At 38.9% G+C, this 24,397-nt stretch overlaps 1 protein-coding gene across 6 annotated transcripts in view; it reads left to right on the top strand.

The window, feature by feature from the left end:
- ARHGAP21 (Rho GTPase activating protein 21) overlaps window positions 1–24,397 on the top strand; it is a 120,041-nt gene that overhangs the window by 23,167 nt on the left and 72,477 nt on the right. The gene's annotated exons all lie outside the window — the stretch shown is intronic.

Here is a 24,397-nt window from a genome sequence, read left to right as displayed (position 1 = left end):
ATGAGAGATATCTAAGGGGTTGTTACAAGATGCCCTGAGAGATGAAGAGGACCAACAGGTACCCTCTGGATTGAGCCACAGGGTCAGGGTCATTGATGCTGTCTCAGCCTTGTGTTGGGAGCTGGCTTGTTGTGGGATGCAGTTGGCATGATTGATTTATTATACCATCTCCCCAAGTTGTGATTTTATTGAATGTATAAAGGCTAGCCTATGATACCTAGAAGGAAGGAAAAAGCAATCATCTTTTTAAAAAGCACATACTTATAAATATAGGATAAGACTTTTAGGAAAAGACTTTCCTTCATGATGTAACAGTGTGAATGTGCCAGCGTTTGGGAAGATGATGTAGCCAGTGAGCTATTGCTGCTTGGACAGGAAAGGGAGGGGAAGATCTTATTTGCCGATCACATCACTGCAGAGCTCCGGTAACAGCCCTCGGTGCTTGACAAGAGCTGAGTCAGAGAAGACGCGAAGGCTGCGCTGTAGGCAGTCATGGCCCAGTTTGGGATTTTAGACTGCATGATCAGCCACAATTGGAGTTTACTGTGCAATCTGTATTGTGCATGGAGTGGTCAGGTTTGTTGGACAAATATATATATTTGATTTTTAATTCAAAACTGCTGTAATATATAAAGCAAAAAAAAAATCAGTGAAAATGCTGACTATGAAATCACTGTCTTCCTGTAACAGTGAGAAAGTAATCTTTAGACTATGACTTTTTACTGAAATACTAGTTTAGCATGGAGTATCTCAACTCATCATCTGAATTTCTCTAAAAGACTTAAAATAACTCTGAAGTTGTGCAGATGAGACTTTATTTGTGGAGCTTTAAGTGGTGGGGGAGGGGAAGTTAGAATAAATTACTAAAAAAATAAAACTAGGAAAAAATTACAGCAATAAAATTGAGACTCGGTAAACGTACATTTTTAGAGACATTTAACATTATATTTATAAGAAGGTAGACAAGATTTGCAATAAGTTGCTTTTTAACTAGTTTTTCATTTTAAATGAAATATAGTTCTTAATTTCTTTCACTATGGGATTAAATGTAAGTTCTTTTCTCGATTCTGTTACTAGACAGGCTTTTGTGAAACTGGTTATTTTGCAGTAGAGAAACTTTGCCGGGTATTTTTTTTAGTGGCAGTTATCACATGCGTTTGAGTTTTCTCCCCTACGAAGCAAAAACTCTAATTTCTCCCTTAAACCTTCAATCAACATTGTTATTACCAAGTACAGTCTGCTTTTGTAATTCATAAATAATATTGTGCGTATTTAGCACAATAGCTTCTGTTACAAAATAGAAAAAAACCTGACTGATAGCTTTCATTCGTTATCAGTGAATCTTATCAATTATTTACCTTGTAGGGCTGTTAATCACTTTGTGGATTTCCGTCTTCACTATTTTAAAAAGTTCTTTAGTATTGTTTGGAATTTAGGAGAAAAACTAAATTTAAAATAGTGAAAGCAGTGAATGGTGTGATATGTACCACCTCCCGCCCCCCAACACACACACACACACACTCACTCACTCACTCACTCCACCGTTTCTCAGTGCCCCTATAGCCATGGCATGAACAGAAGTTTATGAGACATGCACTTAGTTCCAAGTGGGACTTTTGGGTCTCTAATACCTTTCTTTATGCCCTATTCTCTTTATTCTGGTGAAAAGATGTTTTCATTAGTTTATGTTGGGCACAATAGACTAATGTATCAGAGAGATTAGAGATGGGGAAGGTCATTTAGTCTCTATTTCTTCCAGCAAGAGATTGATCCCTCAATGCACTTTCTAGTTCTTTCCCTAATGGATTTACATTACCGTAAAAATGTGGATTTTGAATGGCTACCTAGAGAATAAAAGAAGATAGATACTGCAATTATCTTAGCATGTAAAATTCATAATCTCAGGAGCTTACCAGAGCTGAAGCTTTATATATAGAAAAAAAATTGTTTAGTAACTAGTTTGCCCCTATTAAACTTCTTGGTCTCATCGTCAGAAAACTTTCTAGTTTGAGATCCAGGACCTTGTCAAAACTTCTTCATTCTAGCTAATCCCAAAGGAATTTTGGGGTTGCAACAGAATCTAGGGATGGATTGGTCCAGTAAGACAGCAATAGAAAGTGCTTTTGGACATGCCTTGGCCTGGGGTTTTGCAGGTTTGCTGTTGCTACTTACCCTGTGGTTTAGATCTGACAGTAGGCCATTTAGTTGCTAGCATCTCTCAGAAGCAGAGTCTGCAGAACTTAGCATGGAGTAAAAATGGCATGTGACCACATCTCCTGTGGCTTTTATGTCATCCCTTAGGGTGTTTGGTGGAAGTCACCGACTCAATGCTTTTGGGGATAGGCAGATTCCATAGAAGTGTGAAGGGAGATGGGGAGAGTCAAGTATCGGACAACAGGGGCTGGTGAAGACTGTGGCTACTGGGGATTCAGCTTCAGGAGATGGATGCCATGTTGGACCTATTGTTTTCAACTTGTTGGGTTTTCAAGAGAAACTAAAAATTTGCATTTTTGTGTGCATTCGTCCCAATTTTAAAATGACGACTAATTCAGGTTTTTCAAAATACTGGGATGTAAGCAAAACACATCTGTGGCCAGACTGGCTCTCAGCTTCCAGCGTGTAACTTCTGATTTGTAGAAAGACTTAGGGCAGCAGCTGGATTTATTTGAATTTTATTATTGAAGCTAAGCAGTGCCCAGGAATGCTGCTGGACACCTTTGGAAGGCAGATGGTCTTGGCAGGGGAGCGTGGGAGAGAAAGAAGAGGAGTAAACGGAAAGGCAGGACGAGAAAGGAGCTGGCTCTGTGACGACTCTGCTTCCTCACTCACTCTGCTTCCTCATTTCTGACAGCCCTGTATCATGCAGTGTTGTGATAATTCAATGAGATCACCTAGATACAGCGTTTCTCACAGTGCCTGGTGTGATAAGTGCTTAATAATACTTGCTATTATTAATATATTCTAGGTTAATACAGTATACCTAGAGGTGATGCTCTGTGAGATTTTTATTGGAAATAAAAAGGTGGGAGTAAAAGGGTTCCATTAATTTAATTTTTAAAGTTGTAAAAAAAAATAAACCCCAAAAACCTGTAAATAAAAGGCATGGTCACATGTAAAAATTGGAAAATATAAAATTGATTTACCTAGTTCAGTACAACTCCTGTTAATATTTTGATATGTATACTGCCAGCTTTCTTTTTCCTGTGCATAGTGTTTTTTCCCTCTGGGTGTGGCTGTGTATATTTTACATGTTGTAATCATATTATGTACAGTTTGCCATCTTGTGACATTATTTTTACTGACTGCATGATATTCTAGCTTGAGGCTATATACATGCATATATAACATTTAATATTTTGTGTATATTATGAATATAATTAACTATCTGTTGAACATTTGAATCACTCCTAGATTTTTGCTATTAGAAATAAAGTATGGTGAATACTGTATGTGATTAAAATTATTTTCCTATTTAGGATTATTTTCATTGGATATAATCTCAAGCGAAATTACTGCGTCAGTGATGCATAACTTTAACAAAATACATTTTATGTTAATTAAGAAACTCTTAGAGAGGAGAGTACTTTTGGACTTGGTGAGAGATGAGTGAAGTTTTAAATTTTATAGACCGTGAGTAATACTGTTAATTCCTGCCACAGCATTATTAGGAAGAGAAGAACCCTGTGTTTCTCTCTCTTTTCTTTCTGCGTTGGTGTGTGAGACGTTTCAAATATTCTAATCAGTGTTTAGAACTAGGGGCTGGCTGTTTGCTTGTAGCAAGTTGGGCACTAAAGCTTCATGTTGATGACACAGCCCATCATCCAGTTCGCGGTTTTCCCACAAATCCAGTGACAATTGATGCTGCACAACTCAGAAGGAAAGCTGGGACATGCCAAGCATGGCAGAGCCTGGCACTGTCATTCTTTGTATATGTTTGTGTAGAGCCTACAGTCTGTTTTTAGCTCAGCAGCCAGTCTGATCCTGTTAAACACCAGAATGGTGTTGCTCTACTCAGAGCCCCCCAAAGACGGTCCGGGTCACTCAGTATAAAGGCCCAGGTCTTTTGTGATCTGTCCCCCTTCCTCCATCATAACCATGACCTTGTTTCCACTTAGACCTTTCCCCACTCACTCTTCTCTAACCACACCAGGCTCCTTGCTCTTCAACCCCAGGGCCTTTGCTCTTGCTGCCTGTTCCCTCTTTCTGATCTCGCCCATCTCTGCACGGCACGCTGCTACACTTTCTTTAGGTTTTTACTTACTTGTCTCCCTCTCACTGATGTGTTCTATTCAGATTTGTTATAAAATGTTACAAAGGGAAAAATAATCATACCATTAAAAAGGATCCTTTTCTTTTCCTCTGAAAGATTATAAAAGTGATTAGAAACTTTATTATTTCACAAAAACAGTCATTCTGTATACAAGCCCATTTCAGGGAAGGAGAGCCAGAGAGGAATTCCGGATTGTTTCTTAGAATTGGGAACCAGGAGAGAGCTGAACTGAGGACCCAGGCTTAAATTTTTTTCCTCTCTTCCATGGTGAACTTTTTTTTTTTTTTTTTTTTTATTGTTTCCTCCTTGAAGCTCCTTTCCTTTCTTATTAAGAAGCAGTTGGTAGCCTAGGGCTTACTTTGTTCCTTAGAGCTGTTAGAACAAGCTGCTGTATCTCACACCAGTCAAAGGAGGTTTTCTCTTGATAACCCAGGGAATTGGGAATAGGCCTTTTGACCCCTACCATATCTTAAATTCTCGGGCTACTCCTCCCTGTGGTCCACAGACCAGCAGTGTCTGTGCTCCAGGGAAGTCTGTAAGAAATGCGGACTTTCAGGTCCCAGCCCAGACTTAAGAATTTGCATTTTAACAAGATCCTCTGGTGATTCTTCTGCACTTTAAAGCTCCGCCTGGAAAGGATTAAAGTTGGTTTTCGTTTGCTTTTTTTTTTAAAGATGCTTAATTTAACAATTTTTCTTTAAATATTTTTTACATTGTATCTCCCTTTAAAAATTAAGGCAAAAGCCAAGTATTATGGTGTTATCACTTATAATAAACTCACATATTTAAAGCATACAACTTGATTTTTTTTCTTATTAGTAATTTATATATGGCAATCTCAATCTCCCAATTAGATTATTTAAATAAATATATTTATAGAAAAATTCTAAGGGGTTAAGTGCTTTTTTAATCACTGGTTAAGAGACCAATTAATCCAGCATACCTGGATATAAAGAACAAGAACTCAATTTTTCTTGTTTTATGCTTCATTATTGACACAGAAGGGAAAAACTGGAACCATCTTTAACTTTTATTATTTTAATTCAGGCAGCTTGAAAACGAGGACTTCGGGTTAGGGGCCCTGAGGATTTTGCCTCGTGAGGCATACTAGTGTAAATGGCCTTTTCTCTTGGCTAGCCTCTGGTCTGCTGTTTTTGTCATCTCCTCTCACTTATGTGCACTGTCCACTTCCATGTAGATGGCCTGGGCCTGGAGATGTGTAGGTGATACCAGCTGCAAGAAACTTGCAGCTGGGCAGGGTGAATATGGGATTAGCAGAAACCCTTACACATTCTGGGGTACTACTGACATTGCCAAGATGCACGGATGGCTAATTTTCCAGAGGTAGAGCTTGCAGGTGAAACCCAGAGGGGCTGAGAATTCAAGGAGAGAGGCCTCTTAATCATTGCTAGGAGAAATCCAAGCAGATCATTTCTACATTTCACCAGTAGTGTTTCAGAACCATTGACCTAAAATTGTAACTCTCAGAATTATTGGTCTAAGGCAGAAGAAATAAAAACCAGCCCTGGCCCCTATAACTAGCCTTATAATACCAAGGCTCTAAAATGCTGAAAAAAATGTCACAAGGAGCTTTAGTTCAGTATTTTGTGAGAGCTAAAAATAGGTCGTTTAGCGAGCACTTAGTATGTGTCAGACACTTTATGTAGTTGACCTCCTTTAATTCTTTTTTGTTTTTTTGTTTTCTTTAAGAACTTTTATTGAGATATAATTGACATAAAATAAACTGCATATATTTAAAGTGTACAATTTGATATTTTTGCTTATTAGTAATGTAGATATGGCAATCCCAATCTCCCAATTCATTCCCTCTCCCACCCCCCCACCCCTCCCACTTTCCCCACTTGGTGTCCATATGTTTGTTCTCTACATCTGTGTCTCTATTTCTGCCTTGCAAACAGGTTGATTTGTACCATTTTTCTATATTCCACATATGTGTTAATATATGATATTTGTTTTTCTCTTTCTGACAAACTTCACTCTGTATGATAGTCTCTAGGTCCATCCATGTCCCTACAAATGTGCCACCTCTTTTAATTCTTATAGCAGCCCTACAGATATGATATTGTTTTCATATTCCCACTTTACAGGTGAAGAAGCAGATGAAACAGGGATTAAGTTACTTCCCTGGGGCCACACAGCCTAGAAGCTGGGCAGAGCAGGATGGGATGTAAACCTGGGGTGGGGGTCAAACTCTGGAGTCCCTCCCTGCCCTTACCGCTCCCACTGTACTGAAGGATTTGATATAATATTCAACTCATCAGCTTTTAAAACTAGTAATTCTAAAGCTGTATTAAGAATGCAGAGTCAATAATAAAACATTTTTGTATGTATATTGGAATATACAAGTAAAAAAAAAGATATATATATGTTTCTAATTGATGGCCAATGTAGAGAGCAGTAGAGGAAAATGGAAGGAAAAAGGAGCAGGGAAGACGGAAAAAGGGATAGGAATGTCTGGAATGATGGATACACAGGATTAAAGAAGAGATAAAAGGTTAAAGAGCTGGCTAAGAAAGGTAAGGGAACAAAAAGGAAGGATTTGGTTTTGCCGTAAATAGTGGTAGCTGTGAGGTTTAGATGCCTTTTGTAATGTTGGTTAGTTGATAAGTCACTTTCTCAGCCCTTCTGATACTGAAACTTTAGCATCGTTAATACGTATGCCTATAAACATAAATACATTACAAGCTGGTGACCCTGTTAATATAAGAATTATATTTATATTATACTTAGTTTTCTAAAGGATTTTTAACTGTCATAAGTCCTTAATGGGTTTTCTTTTAAACCCCTACTAATAAAGATTAATGTGTAAAATGTTAGCCAGTCTGACTCCCTGTACAAAACAGGCTAGGCCTCTGCCCGTTACACTAAGATACCCGACTGCAAGGGCAGCAGCTTATTTTTTTTCTAACGCCTTCCTTCCAAATGTCCCTGTTCATATAAGCAATTCATTGAGTCTGTGTGAGCAGAGTTTAATGTTGAAGTGAAGTTTTAGAAAGTAGCATCATTAATGTCCTTTAATGATATTCATGATTGCTCTTGAGCTGCAAAGTGGTTAAGTTAGAATGGTGACTTATGAGTTTAAATATCTAGATCATGTTGATGGTGAACGTCAAGGTGGCTGCCTCTGCATCTGTCACTTAGAGGGCCCAGGGGCTGACTCTGTCTTGGGCTAGGTATTCTGCCTGGGAGCTTTTGATGGGCAAAATAAGGTTTAAATGAATGAGAAAAACAAAATGGAAATCTCTGAAGGAAAAGGCAGATTCCGGAAGGCCAGACCAAATGGTCTGTGGATGAATGGAGTGGCAGACTCGCCCGTGTTGATGACAGTTGGACTTGATCGCAAGGAGAAAAGCACTTACAAACATTAGCTTTTGATGTCCCTTCTCCCCAGCTTTGGGGAAAACTGCTTGACAAGTCAGATGATCTGGTGGAAAGAAAGAGCCTTGGACTATGAGTAGAGACTCCTGCATATTTGTCTGCTCTGCTGCTTCTTGGTTGTGTGATTCTGAACAATTCTGTCACTTCTCTGGATTTTAGTGTTCTTATCTATAATCTGATTAGAGAGTTTTCAGGGCTTCCTTCTTCTAGTTTTAACAAATAGTAATTCGTACATCATAAGAAGCAAAGGAGAAGAGCCAGAGAGAGTGTGGCCAGGGCTGAGGTTGCTGTCTTTTGTAATCTAATCTTGGAAGTGACATCCATCACATTTGCCGAATTCCATTCATTGGAAGCAAATCATCGAGTCCAGCCCACACTCAAGGGGAGGGGACTGCACAGAGGCAGGAATGCCGGAAGGCGAGGGTCACTGTTCTCCTTCTTCTTTTGTTTTTCTACAGTTGTGATTGATCATCCTCTGTTTCAGAACTGGGAGGTATGGGTGTGGGGGGGGGGTGGAAATCCCCCAGGTCACCTCCTGGTTCCGTGACTTACAGAATTCCTGACACAGTGGTACTCAGAACTGTGATTCATTACAGCAAAAGGATAGGAAGCAAAATTAGCAAAGGACAAAGGCGCATGAGATAACGCTCACAGAAAACCATGCACAAGCTTCCAAAGGTCCTCTCCCGGTGGAGCCACACGAGATGCACTTACTTCCTCCAGCAGCAAACTGCCAACACGTGTGAAATGTTGTCTACGAGGGAAGCTTGTTTGGGATAAGGTTTTCATTGGGGGCTGATCATGTGGCTAGCATATGCCCAAATTCCAGACTCCCAGAAGGAAGGCAGGCGGTCAGTATAAACCACATTGTTTGTGCTAGCAGGTGACGCGCAGTGGGCCACTCTGCTCTGTTAGGGAACGGGGGGAACCCTCCTGAAGTCCGTGTTCCCAGATGCTCACTGATCAGCAAGGCATTCTGAGGATAGCGGTCTCAGACTTGCTGTGGTAACTTTTCTGCGAAGGAGGGAACAGGTTAAGTTTACCATAAGTAATGGTGATCAGTCAAAATATTCTGTTACATTGATGATTCTGGACCTTTGCTTGGTGGGGAGGGGAAATGGTGCTTTTTAGGGCCTGGAGATTTAGAGGAGCTTAACTCAGGCAGTAGTCCCAGTGTTTAGATCCTGACTGGGCTGTTATGGTACATATTTGTAGTGAGCTTAGAAAGAGATGAAGTTTCAGTGGTGCATTAATGTAGTATATCTTTTGCTTCCAGACATGCTGCTTCAGTGCCTGATTTTTGCCTGGCTGCTGTGCTAGGCATTGTGTATAAAATGGTGATTAGAATTGAGTGGGGGTGATAGATATAAAACAAATACACAGAAATATATAATTTCAAATATAAACTAAACTCAATTTCTATTCGTTCACTGCAATTTTTTATGCACCTGCTTTGTGCTTTATTAATTAATTTATTCTTTATTTATTCATTTTGGCTGTGCTGGGTCTTCATTGCGGCATGCATTTGGGATCTAGTTCCCCCACCAGGGATCAAACCCGGGTCCCTTACATTCGGAGTGGGAGTCTTACCCACTGGACCACTAGGGAAGTCCTAGTCCTTGCTTTTATGGGCCTTACATTTTAATGGGGGAGAGGTGGGGCACAGACAATAAATAATCAAATATACAATATTGTTTCAGATTGTGACAAGGGCTCTGAGGAAAAATAAAGCAGGATGGAGCGATGGGGAGACTAGTTTAGATAAAGGTGGTCAAGAAAAGTCTCTATGAAGTCACTTCTCTGAGTCAATGATGTGTCAGCAGAATCCTAAAGCCATGCAAATATCAGCACTCCATGCAGAGGGAATTGCACAGGTAGAGTCCCTGAGGTGGGAAGGAGCTTGGTATGTGAGGCAGCGGGCAGATTTGTGTGGCAGGAATTCGTGAACAGAGGGAGAAGAAGGGAGTCAGGCGTATCCAGGACTGGGTCCTGGGAGGGTCTGTAAGAGAAGGGTTTTGGAGTGTCTTCCCGGTGTGATGGGAAGCTTGTTGTAGGGTTTTTAGCATGACAGTGACAGAGCCAGATTCATGTTTAAGCAAACATGGACACATTTTAACAAACATGTAAATATTGTAACTAGAAATATATTCTAGCAATACCTAAAAAACTTTTATTTATTTATTTAGTGGCTGTGTTGGGTCTTCATTGCTGTGTGGGGGCTTTTCTCTTGTTGCAGCGAATGGGCTACTATTTGCTGGGGTGAACAGGCTTCTCACTGCAGTGGCCTGTCTTGTGGAGCTCAGGCTCTAGGCATGTGGGCTTCAGGAGCTGTGGTGCACAGGCTTAGTTGCTCCCCAGCATGTGGGATCTTCCCAGACCAGGGCTTGAACCCATGTTCCCTGCATTGGCAGGCGGATTCTTAACTACTGCACCACCAGGGAACTCCCTGAGCATCTTTTCTTAAACTTATTGGCCGCTTGGATTTCTTCTTTTGTAAAGTGTTCAGATCTTTTGCCTATCATTCACTAGTTGTAAGAACTTGGATAAAGTTACCTAATTTCCTTGAGTACAGTGTTAAAAGTACATAAAAGAGAAATAATGTCATCTAATTTTCAGTTCCCTTGAATCATTTAGTTGAGTAACCAAAGCAAGTTAGGATCCTCCATGCACCTTCATCTTCCAGATGTCCTTAAAAACTACTTATTAAATATTTTCTGCATTGATAGTATCTGCTTGAAAATAAATATTCTTAAAGATATAAGATCCAGGAAGTGAGTGGTATTGCCATTTTAGCTAGGCTAAAATGGATATAGGGAAAGCAATTTTCCAAAAATAAGATAATTTTGTAGGAAAACAGACTCTTGTTTCTTTCTATGGAAATTGTAATTATTTAATCATATTTGAATTAATTCAACAACAACAACAATAATATCAGTATCACTAACAAAAATCTGGAAATTGGTTTGGGAGATGATCCAGCCAGCTATTTAAAGAAATACCCTATGGCATCCAACTCAACCGAAAACTACTTGCACTGTAGCCAAAGCAAGAGAATGTAAAGGAGTGTAAAAAGCCCTTCTTTTAATATGGAATTCCCTTTGGGCTGTTCAGGCTGATCTGAAAGATTAATAGTTCTTATTTCTGCCTTATAAATTTTTAGTCAAATTTATGGTATATCGGATTTGTATTTTTATGAGCGCTATATGTACTTTACAGTACTTTAAGCTCCTCCTTGTATAATATCCAGCTGGCATAATTATGCTTATTTAAAAATCGGGACAGTTTGCATTTGTAAATGATTTTAGAGGTTTCTAATTGTTATATCTTTGCTTTTCTGGTGTATTGTTAAATCATTTCTGTGTTTTAGCCAATTATAGCATTTTTTTCTAGGTAAAAATATTATCTATTCAAATGATTCATTTTATAATGTAGTTTCCAGAGAAACGTTATGTTGAAAGGCAACTGTATTTATGGGACATAAATTATGGAGTGATTAAAACAATTTATTGTTTTCCAAAAGGTTTTATCCCGGGGTTCTTTTAAAGAGTAAGCTCCACCAGTGCTTGTAAAATGTGTACAAAATACTTTTTGATATTTAATCATGACTTTTCATGAACAAATTATGAAACAGGGACCTCCTGCATTTGGCAATTTTTACTTAGGGTTTCTGAAATAAATAAGACACAATTGAATTCCACCTAGAAACAGTGATGCATCTGAAAGGGTATAAGCAGACGGTACATTACCACATTAGAAGTTGGACGGCAGCCGAGTTGCCCCACGGTCTTCCCCCAGGGGCCGTGGATGCAGTTAGCTCACTTCACGTCATCTGCCTCGGCTGGACCTGGCAACTCAAAGCTGGACCTGCTCTGGTGTCTGATGTCCTGAAGTTAGGGTGCCTCTCACTGCTCAGATTAATCTGAACATGAGCCGGTTTGACCCTCCTTCCTTGGGGGGCTTCTCTCATCTCTGAGATCTGGGGTCTGCTTCCCTGGGTGTCACCCCTGGGTTCCTGTGTATTTTAAGCTCCCTTTCCAGTTCCCGGGGATTTTGCTTTGGTTTCTACTACTGTGTTTTAAGACATTGCTGTCAGCCCTCATTTTGTATGAGAACTGTGTTCTGAACTCCAGTGACAACATGTTCTTTTGTAATTCAGTCTTAAGCCGGAGCCTATCTGTATATTCTTTTCTATGTTATTTATATGATGGGTTTTTAAGAATTGGATGTTTCATGCAAAGATGTTTAGCTTCATTACTAAGGAAAGAAACAAAAAATTAAAACAATAAGAAGCATTTTTCATCTTAGCATATTGGCAAAGATTAAAAAATAACTTCCAAGTGTTGGCTAGAACATGGATATAGTAAGTAGCCTGCTGTGCTGTCAGTAGGTTTGGGACTTGGTTCCCCATTTTATAGATGGCCCTTTGACACTTTGTATGTAAGATTATAAAACAAAGAAACAAAACATAATGGTTTGATCCAGCAACTCCATTCTTAGGAATTTGTCCTAATGACGACTTTTCATGGTTTTTCACAGAGATTGGTCTACAGCTGGTTGTAGTAATGGTAGTACTAATAATAGCAATAATAACAGTGGTAGTAGTAGTATAAAAGAAAGCTTGATAAACAGTGTGCATTCCTAAACAACAGAGTGAATAAATAATGTTTGATTTACTCATATGGTGAAATACCATGCAGTCTTTAAAAATAATGTGTAGATATATGTTATATTAACATGGAAAGACATTCACAACATGTTAAATAAAAAGTAGATTAGAACGGGGTTTTTCCAAAGTGTGTATTTGTATATATTCACATATGAAAAAGTCTGAAAAGATATATATACCCCCAAATATTGGCATCACTTTTCTTCAGAGGGGTAATGGTAGATAAGTTAAATTATTATTGTTTTTGTTTGTTTGCTTAACTTTATTTTCTAATTTGTCTTTAATGAAAATATATTATGTATCTGATAAATGTTAATTATAAAGAAAGAAACTAAGGGTACATGACCCAGAAGCTATGATCCTCAAATTGTTAAAAATATCTGTTCGTGGTGTAATACAGTGGGAAAGTTCCAGGATCAGGAGATTGGAAACTTGGGTTCTAGCCTAAGCCATGTCACTAATTAGCTGTGAGACCATCAGCAAGTCTCTCTTGGCCTCTAGTTTTGTATTTGTAAAATAAGTTGGTTGAACTACATCTCTGATTTTTAAACTCCTTAACAGACTGTTAGGGTTTCCGAGGAACTAGCGAAACAGAGCAGGTTTCTGTACACACTCTCCTGCCCCTGTCCCCGGACAGAGCAACTCTGTGTATTTGATATGTTGTATATTGAGTTTCTGTTTTAAGCTGTCTTTCAGCAAAAGGTAAGTAGAAGGTGAGGGGAGAATATCCTAGTTCCAGGATGTGGTAGTTCTAAGTATGGTTTACGTGACTCCCTTTAAACTTCCCACCACCTTCCTGTTCACTAGGGCAAGTTTCTTGCAGGACAGCTGACCTTGTGTATCAGGATGCCCTCGCTCTCCTGGAAATATCAGACTATGATTCGTTTACTCACTAGCTCCCTACATTCATCAAGAGCTCGTGGGTAAGTGAATAATTCATGTGGTGCAGGGTGCCTTCACCCTAGGTGACATAGACCTATTTTTTACACATTTAAAAAACCATTTCTGCATCTTTTATAAATGATTTTCCCATTTGCCCTTGATCCATTGGAGTCATAGTCTCTGCCTGGTCTATCCTACTTCAAACAGACCCTAATGAATAGTTTGAATCAGCAATAATTTGTAACTTTTGGCAAGTTACTTAACCTCTTGGAGACTCAGTGTTCTATAAAATGGTGAATGATTAAGTTGGATTATATCACCTGCATGTTTCCTTCTAGCTATGTAAGATTCTGTGAAATTTTCCCATGGTTCAGGCTAATAACATTGAGTCAACTATTCACATTGGTTGCCAGTGTAGTGTCTTTGATAATCTAAAATTCAACATAGATTCGGAAAACTTATTCGTATGTATATTTAACGAGATGAGAGTCTGATACTGTAGGTCATTACAGAGCTTCAAACAAAATAGTGAAACCACATGATATGGGTCCGACCTTCTGTACCCATATCTTCTCTAGCCTCTAGACATCCTCTGTATCGCTGCATCTGCTTAGAGGGGACTGCATTGGTAGCTAGGATGAACTGAAATTTAAGCTTGCCTCTTCATTTGGAGATTCCTGTCTGCCCAAAGGATAGGGAGGTGATTGTTTTTAACCTAGGAGTACAATCTGTTCTCTGATTCAGAATAAACAAAATTTTATTCATATCAGAAAATAAGTAGCTTCTGAAAATAACTCTGTTATCTGGTCATAGAGTCGCTTTACAAGAAAATATGTGTAAAAATAGACATCTATATTTGAGTTTATGTCTGCTTCACTGTCTACTTGATGTGAAATAGAGCTATATGCACGCACTGTCTCAAATGAGGAAAAAGGGGAAGTAGGTAAACAGAAGTAATTCCCCAACAAAGTTTTAAAGTAATCGTTTTGTTTTCTGTTATCCTTGTTCTGTGTAAACTTTACTCATTTAATTCATTTACATTTAATTTCTTTACTGTGTCCTACTTTCTGTCAGGTTTTGTGGTGGGCACTGAAATAAGACATTATTCTCCTTTCTCCCCAGGAAGCTGCTCTAAGATTGAAAAGATAGGTTTATAAACAAGTAATTATAACAGATAAGGTACACCCTACACTGAAGGTGCCCTGTGAGATACAGGACCTGGGAGACTGCCTCTGAGTATGGCAGTGCACTGGTTGGGGATTTCTGCTATAAGGCACGTTGGCACCAAGAAAAGAGTGGATAATTCTGTAAGCACAGATGAAGTCTTCAAAACACAACTTGTCAGCAAGGGGTGGGCTGCGCAACATTGCAGGCTGATGTGAACAGTTACGATTCATGCATGTTCCTTATAGAAAATCGAGGAATTGTTGAGGAAAAAAAACCCTGGCCCCTTATTCCAAACTCTGTGTGTGTGTGTGTGAGATTAAAGTAACTTTAGTCATACTGTGACAATTTACTCTTACTTTCCCCCTCAGTGTTATATTTTGGGCATTTTCCCATGTCATTAAATTTTTTTCGTATTTCAGCTGTATCACAATCTACTTAACTATTCATTTTTGTTGCTTTTGTTTGACTTTGAAACAGTTTCCAAGTTGAGTTTATTATACCTTAGAATGAACATTTTGTAAAATGAATCTGCACCCTATCTCTTATTATTTCCTTAGTTATTGGGTTAAAAGGAATAAAATTTAGGTCTCTGGATAAATGTTACCAAGAGGGTTTACAGAAAGATTGTACTCCTAGTAGAAGGGTATGAGAATTCTCATGGTTTTTCCTGATTGATTTCAGAATAATTTTTTTTTCTTAGTGTCCTTCTCTGCTAGTGCAGAATATCGTTAATGAGAGACTTAACTAAACTTTGGGTTAGTAAAGTAATTCCTTCGGAAATCCTTTGGAGAAAAATATTTTGGAAATTTAATGTCTTTCCTTTATAATTTGAAAATCTTATGGCATGGAATGAGATTTTAGGAACTTTAAGAAGGCTATTCTATCAGTATAGTATTAAATTTTAAAAAAGTTTTGTTGTTGTGCTAAATAGTCATTCTGTCATTGCATTTTTGTGATTGGCAGATACTATCTGCTGAGTTAGCAGCAAAGGAGGAAAGGAACTAAAACTGTGTTCCCTGATTCTGGTAGACATACTTAGAAATAGATTGTAAATTATCAGTTTAGCTAGTTAGGCTTTGAGGGTAGGAGCAAGATGCTTGTGCTAATATAAATTGTGTTAGGCTGCAGATATCTATAGTGATGTAATAATGCTCAGTTGTTGTTTTAGGTGTGTGCTGAATGTGGTTGACCACCACTGTACTCTTAAATGTGTATTTAATAGCTTATTTATTTCTTTTTATTCTTTGGCTCTCTTCCTGCGTGTAGGAAGTTTCATATTTATGAAAGTATAGGTGAGGAAAAAGCAATTAGGCAAAAGTATGAAAACTCATTAATATAGTGCTGCTACATGGTTTGTTGGGGAAGTCCTTGAACGGCTAAAGTTACATTTTTAAATTTTTTTTTCATTTTTGGTGTGTATTTCATTTAGCCATTCTAGTCTATGCTGTTTTACAAAAAAAAAGAAAAAAGGGAAGAAAAATGGTAAATAAAATTTATGTAAAGCAGATTTAAATAATTTTGACCACCCAAATAGCAGTCATTATTTGTTACAAACCCATTTCTGATATGCTCAGAAGATGTTCAACAGTCAAACAGAAACTTCTTGGAGTTTTGTTTTTGGTAGGAATTTAGTTTGGAATTGTTGTTTCTGCAAAATCTAAGTTATCTGAGGCTTCATTTAAAAAATGCTTGAGGTATACAGTAGATCATTCTTCTGTACAGATTCTTCTATGTAGATTGAAGTCTGCCACATAATGTAAGAAGAATAGTTTATTGAAATAAATACTTGAGTTAGTGTGTACTTATGGACAAACTTTTTTAAAACAATGAAATATTGTTTAGAAGTCATTAGTATTGTAAGGTTCAGCAAACATTCTTTTTCTGAAAAACGTAGTCCCAGGAAAGTAAGTAAAAATCTCATTGGAATATATAAGAATCAGATTGAGTTCTTGTACATTTTGGGGCAGAGAGCTGTTTTTTTAGATAAGAGATCTCTAGAATTGGAGTTATATGTTTTATGACTGTGGGAAATCAACTTCACTTTTTTGAGCCTCATTTAAAAAAAATGTAAATAGATGCCTGTCAGGGCTGTCACAATAGTTCAGTACGACAATACTGATGTAACACGTGGGGCATACTCAGTAGATGCTTGCTGGATGCTAGCTGAACTTTTATCCTCCTATTTAATTATGGTTAATAATTAGAGAGGTTTCCGTGTAGTGTTGTATCTTGAAGTGAAACTATTCCCTGTACATAAAGTAGAAGATAGGCTTTCTCTCCTTTCGGAAACAACCCTGTAATGTATAAACCATTAAAAAAAAATGAGAGATGCTTTTTTTTTTTATTACTTCTGAGGACAGCACTAGGGGACATGTGAAACTTTAAGAGTGGGATATTGACAGTCTGTGCATGTGCAAAGGACAGGTTATTTCCTAACATGTGCCCCTTTTGATGGAGAAGGATGATGGGTAGCAGCCGCTTGTGGTCATGGTCCAGGTCAGGTTTCTGAATTACATGTTTTTTTTTCAAAAATTTATTGATTGATTGATGCGTTGGGTCTTCGTTGTTGCCCAAGGGCGTTCTCTAGTTGCAGCAAGTGGGGGCTACTCTTCGTTGCAATGTGTGGCTTCTCATTGCGGAGCATGGGCTCTAGGCTCATGGGCTTTGGTAGTTGTGACACGCAGGCTCTAGACCGCAGGCTCAGTAGTTGTGGCCCATGGGCTTAGTTGCTCTGTGGCATGTGGGATCTTCCTGGACCACAGGTCGGATCCACGTCCCCTACATTGGCAGGCGGATTCTTAACCACTGCACCACCAGGGAAGTCCCTGAATGACATGTTTGCCACTTCCTATGTTAAATCAAGTTTCCGTAGTGTAGTGATTATCACATTTGCCTCACACTTCCTATGTTAAACCACCATCTGTCATTATACTATAAACATCTATCCTGTACCAGGTAAATACCTTAAAGAAACCATCTAAATGCTATGTAAACATATGCAAATACCATAAAGAAACCATGTAACTACTATATAAATACCTTAAGAAACTATGGTGTGAAGGATGTCTTTATAAACAGATGTTCTTAGCAACATTTTTTTGTTTTTTTTTTGTAATAGCAAAATAACTGGGAAAAACCCTATTTACATTTAGAGGATAATGTAATAGATAAGATGTGGTATATTCACAATGAAATTCTATACACCAGTGAAAATCAATGAAGCACAGCAGAGATTGGCTAACTGTTCCTCAGCCCTTTTCCTTTTCTTCCTGGTAAACAGCTAATCATGTTTCCCCAGACTCCCTTACTTTAGTGAAATATTTTTGATAACAGAATTAGGAAGTAATGTCAGAAGCTTTTAAAGATGAAAGAATGAATGCAGAAAATATGCCAGTTAGATTCAGTCATATTTGCTTCTGGAATCAGTAATGAAGAGGAAGTCTTTCAAATTATATGGAAAGTTATACAAATGCCAGATGACATGTGAGGATTCTCATTAAGGTATCATCTTGAAAGTGATTTCTCTATTTTAGGAAACAAGCTCAGACTTTGCTCTAATATCAGGAAGACATTTATTGTTAGTCACAGGAGATCCAAGGGACAGAAGTAAGTATGTATAATCTGACCCCATCATCACTACTAGTAAGACAACTGTGAGAATATGCCCAGGAAATGGGTCTGAATGGGTAATTTATGAAGCGAAGTACATTCTGATTTTTACCATTTTGCGAGACTGATAATATTGACAGATTATAATGTGTCAGAGGAAAATTAGAAATAACTTTTCAAAGTCATAGTGGTAGTCAAAACTAAGGTATTTATAAAACATTTCTAGGAAGTTCACACCATTCTTTCCAATTTTTTTCATTTACTTCAGATTTTAAAAAAGCCATCTTCTATGAGAGAAAAGTTCTAAAATGGAGGAATCAAGAACTCATGTCTGCAGTGTGGTGGGATCTGAAAGTAAATCAGAGAGAGAGAGAGGAGAGAGAACAGTACTGTCTAGATAAAAATTACATTAAAAACCAGAACCCTGGATAGGGAAGGAAATCACATAGGAAAATACCAGCTGTTTCAAAACAATCCGTAAGTGAAACTTACAGAAACAGCAGCGGAAAGGACCCATATTGCCAATCAGCCTAGATGAAAGATATTATAAATGAATGTCTGAGTAAATAATAAACTTAAAAATTGAGTTATATTTTTAAAAATTAAGTCCAAGCATTGAATTGAAATATTTTGGACCAACATAATCTAGTTTTTTTTTGTTTTTTTTTTTTTTTACATAATTTTACATTTTCACTTATTTGTGTGTCTTTATTGGCTGCGTTGGATCTTTGTTGCTGCACGCAGGCTTTCTCTAGTTGTGGTGAGCGGGGGCTACTCTTCTTGTGGTGTGTGGGCTTCTCACTGTGGTAGCTTCTCTTGTTGTAGAGAATGGGCTCTAGACTCGCAGGCTTCAGTAGTTGTGACATGTGGGCTAAGCAGTTGTGGCTCGTGGGCTCTAGAGCGCAGGCTCAGTAGTTATGGTGCATGGGCTTAGTTGCTCCACGCCATGTGGGATCTTCCTGAACCAGGACTCAAACCCATGTCCTCTACATTGGCAGGTGGATTCTTAACCACTGCGCCACCAGGGAAGTCCCTATTCAGGATCTTTTTTTAACTCAATTGGAATTAAGCAAACAAGCTATTTAATTGAAAACACAAGATCTCCTCGTGTTGAAAAATTTGTAGAGAAATGTCCCATGAGAGAAAGTCAATATGTGGGGAATAATTTGCTGTGAGATTAACTCTCTGTGGCTTTAGGACTGTGGAGACAGTAGCTTAAAGATAGGCGGTATCCAAATGCGCAAACCACGTGCTATTTCCTCTCCGCCTGGGGCGCAGAAGGGAAAGAGGAGGCTGGCTCTGTCACTTCCTAGCTGTTTGTTTTGACAAATTACTCAACCACTGTGAACCCATTTCTCCATCCGACTTCTTGTGGTACATAAAAATCTAGAAGTTTTATGGATATGCAAGAGTTTGTTTTCCCCTTCAGACAAAACTGTGTTGCACACACTATTCTCCTGAGTATCTGGAAAGTGTTATTGTGTAATACATTTTTGAAATAAGCCTTTATGTATTGGTGAGCCCTGTGGTTTTAGACATACAGTTAAATAGAGCTCGCTGTCTGTGACGTACTGTTTTAAACACTTTATTAACTCATTCAATCTTCATGAGAAGCTTATGAAGTAGGCACTGTTGCTGTCACCCTCGTATGGAAGATGAGTAACCAAGGTCCGGATGTGTTAAGGAACATGCCCACGGTCCACAGCTGGTGATCAAGCAAGGCCCCAGGCCCGTGGCCCCAGGGTCTGTGCTCTTCCCTGCTGTGTGTGCCACCTCCCCGTGTAATGAAGGAAAAAACCTCAAGCCGGATGACAGTCCTAGCTAGGAGAGTTCAGCAGTTCAGCTATAAAAAACCAAAACCAAAACCAAAAACACCCTAAGGGCTCACGTATTCAAATCCTGTGTTGTGTTTTCTCAGCAGGTGTCATCCTAAAAAGGAGTTGCATCACCGTGAAAAAGTCTGGCCCTAAAATAAGGAAGAAAAATCTTACTTTAAGCAACTGGTACTACTCATATTATCAGTGATAAGATTTAAAAAAAATAGCAAAACATTTTCAAATACTCCATAGGAGTCGGGCTTATAATCTTAGGTATATGATGGAATCAATATTAGGACCTTTTAGGGTGAACATAGTATAATACTTTCTTATGCTTTATCCTGAATGATTCCTGGAATATACTAGGAAGCCATCCCCATTCTACTTAAAGTACAAATAATTACAAAAGATAGCTTGGGGTTATTACAGTTACTGTGTATATAGGGATTCTGTGTGTGTGTGTGTGTTAAACAGCTTTAATCTCGGTCATTGTGGCTTCTCAGCACAGTAAGAAATATTGCATGTGATCAACATGTTTTGTTCTGGGGATGGGGACGGAGGTGGGGGAATCACCTTATTAGAAAGTACAACCCAGGTTGGGAGGGCGGGGGTTGGGGGGGCGTGGAGAGAACACAGGGATTCTTCCTTAACTCTCTTGTGTTTGCTTTCATGACAGCCCTGCGTCTTTCACCTCTGGCAAACATTTAGACTTTGTACTTTTAACCTATGGCAGTTTTTTGTTTGTTTGTTTGTTTTAAGCATCTTTGTTAAAGTGTAATTTACATACAGTAAAAATCACCCATTATTAAGTGTACGTTTCAGTGGCTTGTAGTAAATTGATACAGTGGTGAAAATCTTTCATTACAATGTACTTTTAGAACATTTCCATTATTCCAAAAGGTGCTGTCGTGCCAGGGTGCATTCCCTTCTGTGAGGATTTTATTATCTTTATTGTTATGTGATCAGCATTTTCCCCTATACTTTCTCTCACTCCTCTTTGCTTTGTTATATCTAGTTTTTATCCTTTCGTTTGGTTTCTTTTAACCTTGAGTTATTATTCAAGCAGGTGACCTTGTTATGAAGTCTTTTAAGGGAATCAAATGACAGTTCTTAGCGCACAGGAATGCGACTGCTGTTACCCCAGCCACTTCTTGGCTTCTTGCACTCTGAGGCTGTTGGTACATGAATTGGTGCTCACGGTGGGGAGGCAGGACACGTGTAGAGAGAGAACGTATGAAGGGTCTTCTCAAGTGGAGAAGTCTGACTGCCGTGTCCTTCACTGTGTGCCTGCAGTTTGCCCTTGTTATAAAATCCAGCAGATCAAAAGGCTCTGTGGGTAAGGAGGAGAAGGAGTGAGAAAGGCACATATGTGTGTTTCTTTTCATCTTCTCTTTTTATGTAGAAAGAATTATAACCCTCCCTTTCCTGTAGGGAAAAGATTCAATGTGATATTCTTGGGAAGGCGAAATAATTGAGACAACGGAGCTTTGTTGCATCAAAAAACTCTTAGTTTGCAGGGAGCAGAAAAGAAATTGCTTACTCTTCATCCCATTTGCTCCATTTTTTTGTAAAGAACTCAGTAGAACAAGACACAACAGGCTCAATGCAGAAACTCGAAGCATGACACCAGGTTCCAAGAGCCTTATCAAAGGGAAAGGAAAGGAAACTTGAATGTATTTGGGAGCTGTGAGGCCAAGTCACAGGAATACATTAGAAATAAATTTAATACATGTAAAATGTTTAAAGTTGTAAAATTTGAGTCCTGCAGAAAAATAAAATTTACAAATAATAGATTAGATCAAAGAGCGTTTTGGGTGGAAAAGTCTATGTAGACTGCACAGTAGAGGAGAAGATGAAAAGTAATGTGACACAGAGGAAATATTCTAGCTTCAGATTCAGGAAACCATGATTTTAATTCTCGCCCTGATATTAGCCAGCAGTGATCTTAGATAAATCACTTAACTAATCTGGGCCTCAGTTTCCTCATATGAAACAGGAAAAGGTTCACTTATATTAATCATATCTTAGATTCTTTTGTGCTTTAAAATTACATAAGGAGATGGCAGCTGAGCACAGGATAAGATGTTCATCATTGGCCATTAGGAAAACACAAATATGACCACAAGATGTCACCACACACCTATCACAATGGCTGAAAAGAAAAATTAATAATACCAAATGCCCTCAAGGATGCAGAGAGAGATTACTCCCCCCCCCCCCCCAATACACGGAGGGAATGGACTTGCGTGCATGTATAAAATAATTCTCTCATTTGGATCTCCAAAGGAGGATCCAGTCACTACCCAGAGCTTAGCTATTTGGATAATTAAGCCTAGAATAATAACGTTCATGCGACAAATCCTACCTGATTATGGGATCACTTTTGCAGTCATGTGAGACTTGGCTTCACTCTGCCATGTTGATGTTTGGTGTTACTCCTCCTTGCCCCCCAAGCCTCCAGGTTTTAGAAGGGGGGATAGTAAACTAAAATGCATTTATGATCAATGTATTTCAAATGTACAGAGTCTCCATCAGTGGCTCAGAGTCTTGATCCCTATATGAAGTCTTGTAGTGTAAGTCCTCCAATTTTATTCTGCTTTTTCAAAGTTGTTTTGGTTGTTTAGGTCCTTTTCATTTCAAAATAAATTTTAGAAACAGCCTATCAATGTCTACACAAAAATCTCCTAGGGTTTGTTAAAAAAAATATTCATTTATCTTTTTGGGTTGTGCCAGGTCTTAGTTGTGGCAGGTGGGCTCTTTAGTTGCAGCTCGCCAGCTCCTTAGTTGTGGCATGCAAACTCTTAGTTGTGGCATGCATGTGGGATCCAGTTCCCTGACCAGGGATTGAACCCGGGCCCCCTGCATTGGGAACGCAGAGTCTTAATCACCCAGCCACCAGGAAAGTCCCTCTCCTGGGATTTTGATTGGGATTTTACTGAATCTATAGATCAGTTTGGGGAGAGTTAACATTGTAACAGTACTGAGTCTTCTGAACCATGAACATGGCCTATCTCTCTGTTTATTTAGATATTCTTTAAATCTCTCAGCAGTGTTTTGGAGTTATAATTTACAGGTCTGGCAAATCTTTTGTCATATTTATACCTGATTATTTCACATTTTAAATGGTTTTTTAAAAATTTCAATTTCCAATTGCCTATTGTCAGTGTATAGAAATACGGTTCATTTTTATATATTTGTAATACTTCCTTTCTATTGAATAGGACTTGGTCACAGCCTCCCCTACTGCAGGTTTGGCTGGGGAATGTTACTATCTAGTGTCTTCCCAAATGGAAAAGAACATGAAATTGATAAGTAGCTAACCAGTGACAGCCCAGATATTGACTAATGATGAAAATATTCAGGATTTAGAAGTCTCTTGAAAAATTGCTTCCGGAAGCATTTTTTAAGTTTAAATACCTTCATGTTAAGCAAGTCATTGTGAAAGAATAGCACGTTCAAGTGTTTGTCGTTTGATAAAGGTGACATTTCAAAACTGCTGAGATGAACTTGGAATTGTAATTTCACACAAAATCTTAGCAAGGTAGACATGTTAAGTTTGAGATACCTGTTAGACTGGGGAGATGTCTGGGCTAGAGAGAGATATTGGGGAAATCACCCCACAAAAAGCCAGAGTAGAGGTAGTAAGGTCCATGGACTGAGTCCTAGGTGTTCCTAAACCCGGAAGTTGAGCAGATGAAGAGGTAGCAAAGGAGACTCAGCAGAAGCAGCCCAGCAGTGAGGAGGAAGTTTGGTGTGGGAAGTCACATGCAGAAGTTTTTCAAGCAGGAAGTAATCCCCTGCACCAACTGATAGGTCGCAGAAAACGAGAGCTGAGAATTGACCATTCGGTTCAGTGACGTAGAAGACGTTGGGGAATTAGGGAGGCAACAGCCTGATTTAGGGGATTTAAGAGACAAATGGGAGAAAAAGAATTGGAGATCGCAGCATAGACAACTGTCAGGGGATTTTGCTTTGAAGATAGGGAGAGAAACAAAGTGGAAGCTGGCTCTGGCTGTGGTCGAGAGGATTTGTGTTGTTGTTTTAAGATTAAAGAACTTACAAAATGTACACATGTGCCGATAGAATGCTGTCGTAAAGAGAAAACACGATGCAAAAGAGCGAGGGGAGAATGGCTGGGACCATGTCTCTGTCTAGGAAGAGGGAATGGGATCTAGTACGTAAGTGATGGGGCCTTAGAACAATGCGCAGTGCAGCCATGGTCACAGGAGGGAAACAGGAGGACATGGCACAGTTGCAGGTAGGTGGGAAGATGTGGCCGGCGACTAAGCTCTCATCGTCTTGCTTGTGTGTTTTTGATGTAATAAAAACAGGGTCATCAGCTCCAAAGGCGGGCGGGGGAGAAGGGATGAGAGATGGTCGTCTCAGACGAGTGAACTGGAGAGAAATGGACAGACAACACTGAAGGCTTGCCTGAGTTTAGTTGTCATGAACTTAGAGGGGAAGTAGCTTAATTTTTTGCTTCTCTCTCCCCCATGTTCGGCCACAGTCCAGAGTAAGCAGTGTTGATTTATCCAGGGTGAGGTTTTCTCAGGCGACTTTGAGGAGGTGAGAGAAAGGCAGAGGAGT

The sequence above is a fragment of the Hippopotamus amphibius genome, chromosome 4 (genome assembly GCF_030028045.1).
Source record: "Hippopotamus amphibius kiboko isolate mHipAmp2 chromosome 4, mHipAmp2.hap2, whole genome shotgun sequence".
Classification (NCBI taxonomy): Eukaryota; Metazoa; Chordata; class Mammalia; order Artiodactyla; family Hippopotamidae; genus Hippopotamus; species Hippopotamus amphibius.
This window is presented reverse-complemented; position numbering and strand designations above follow the sequence as displayed.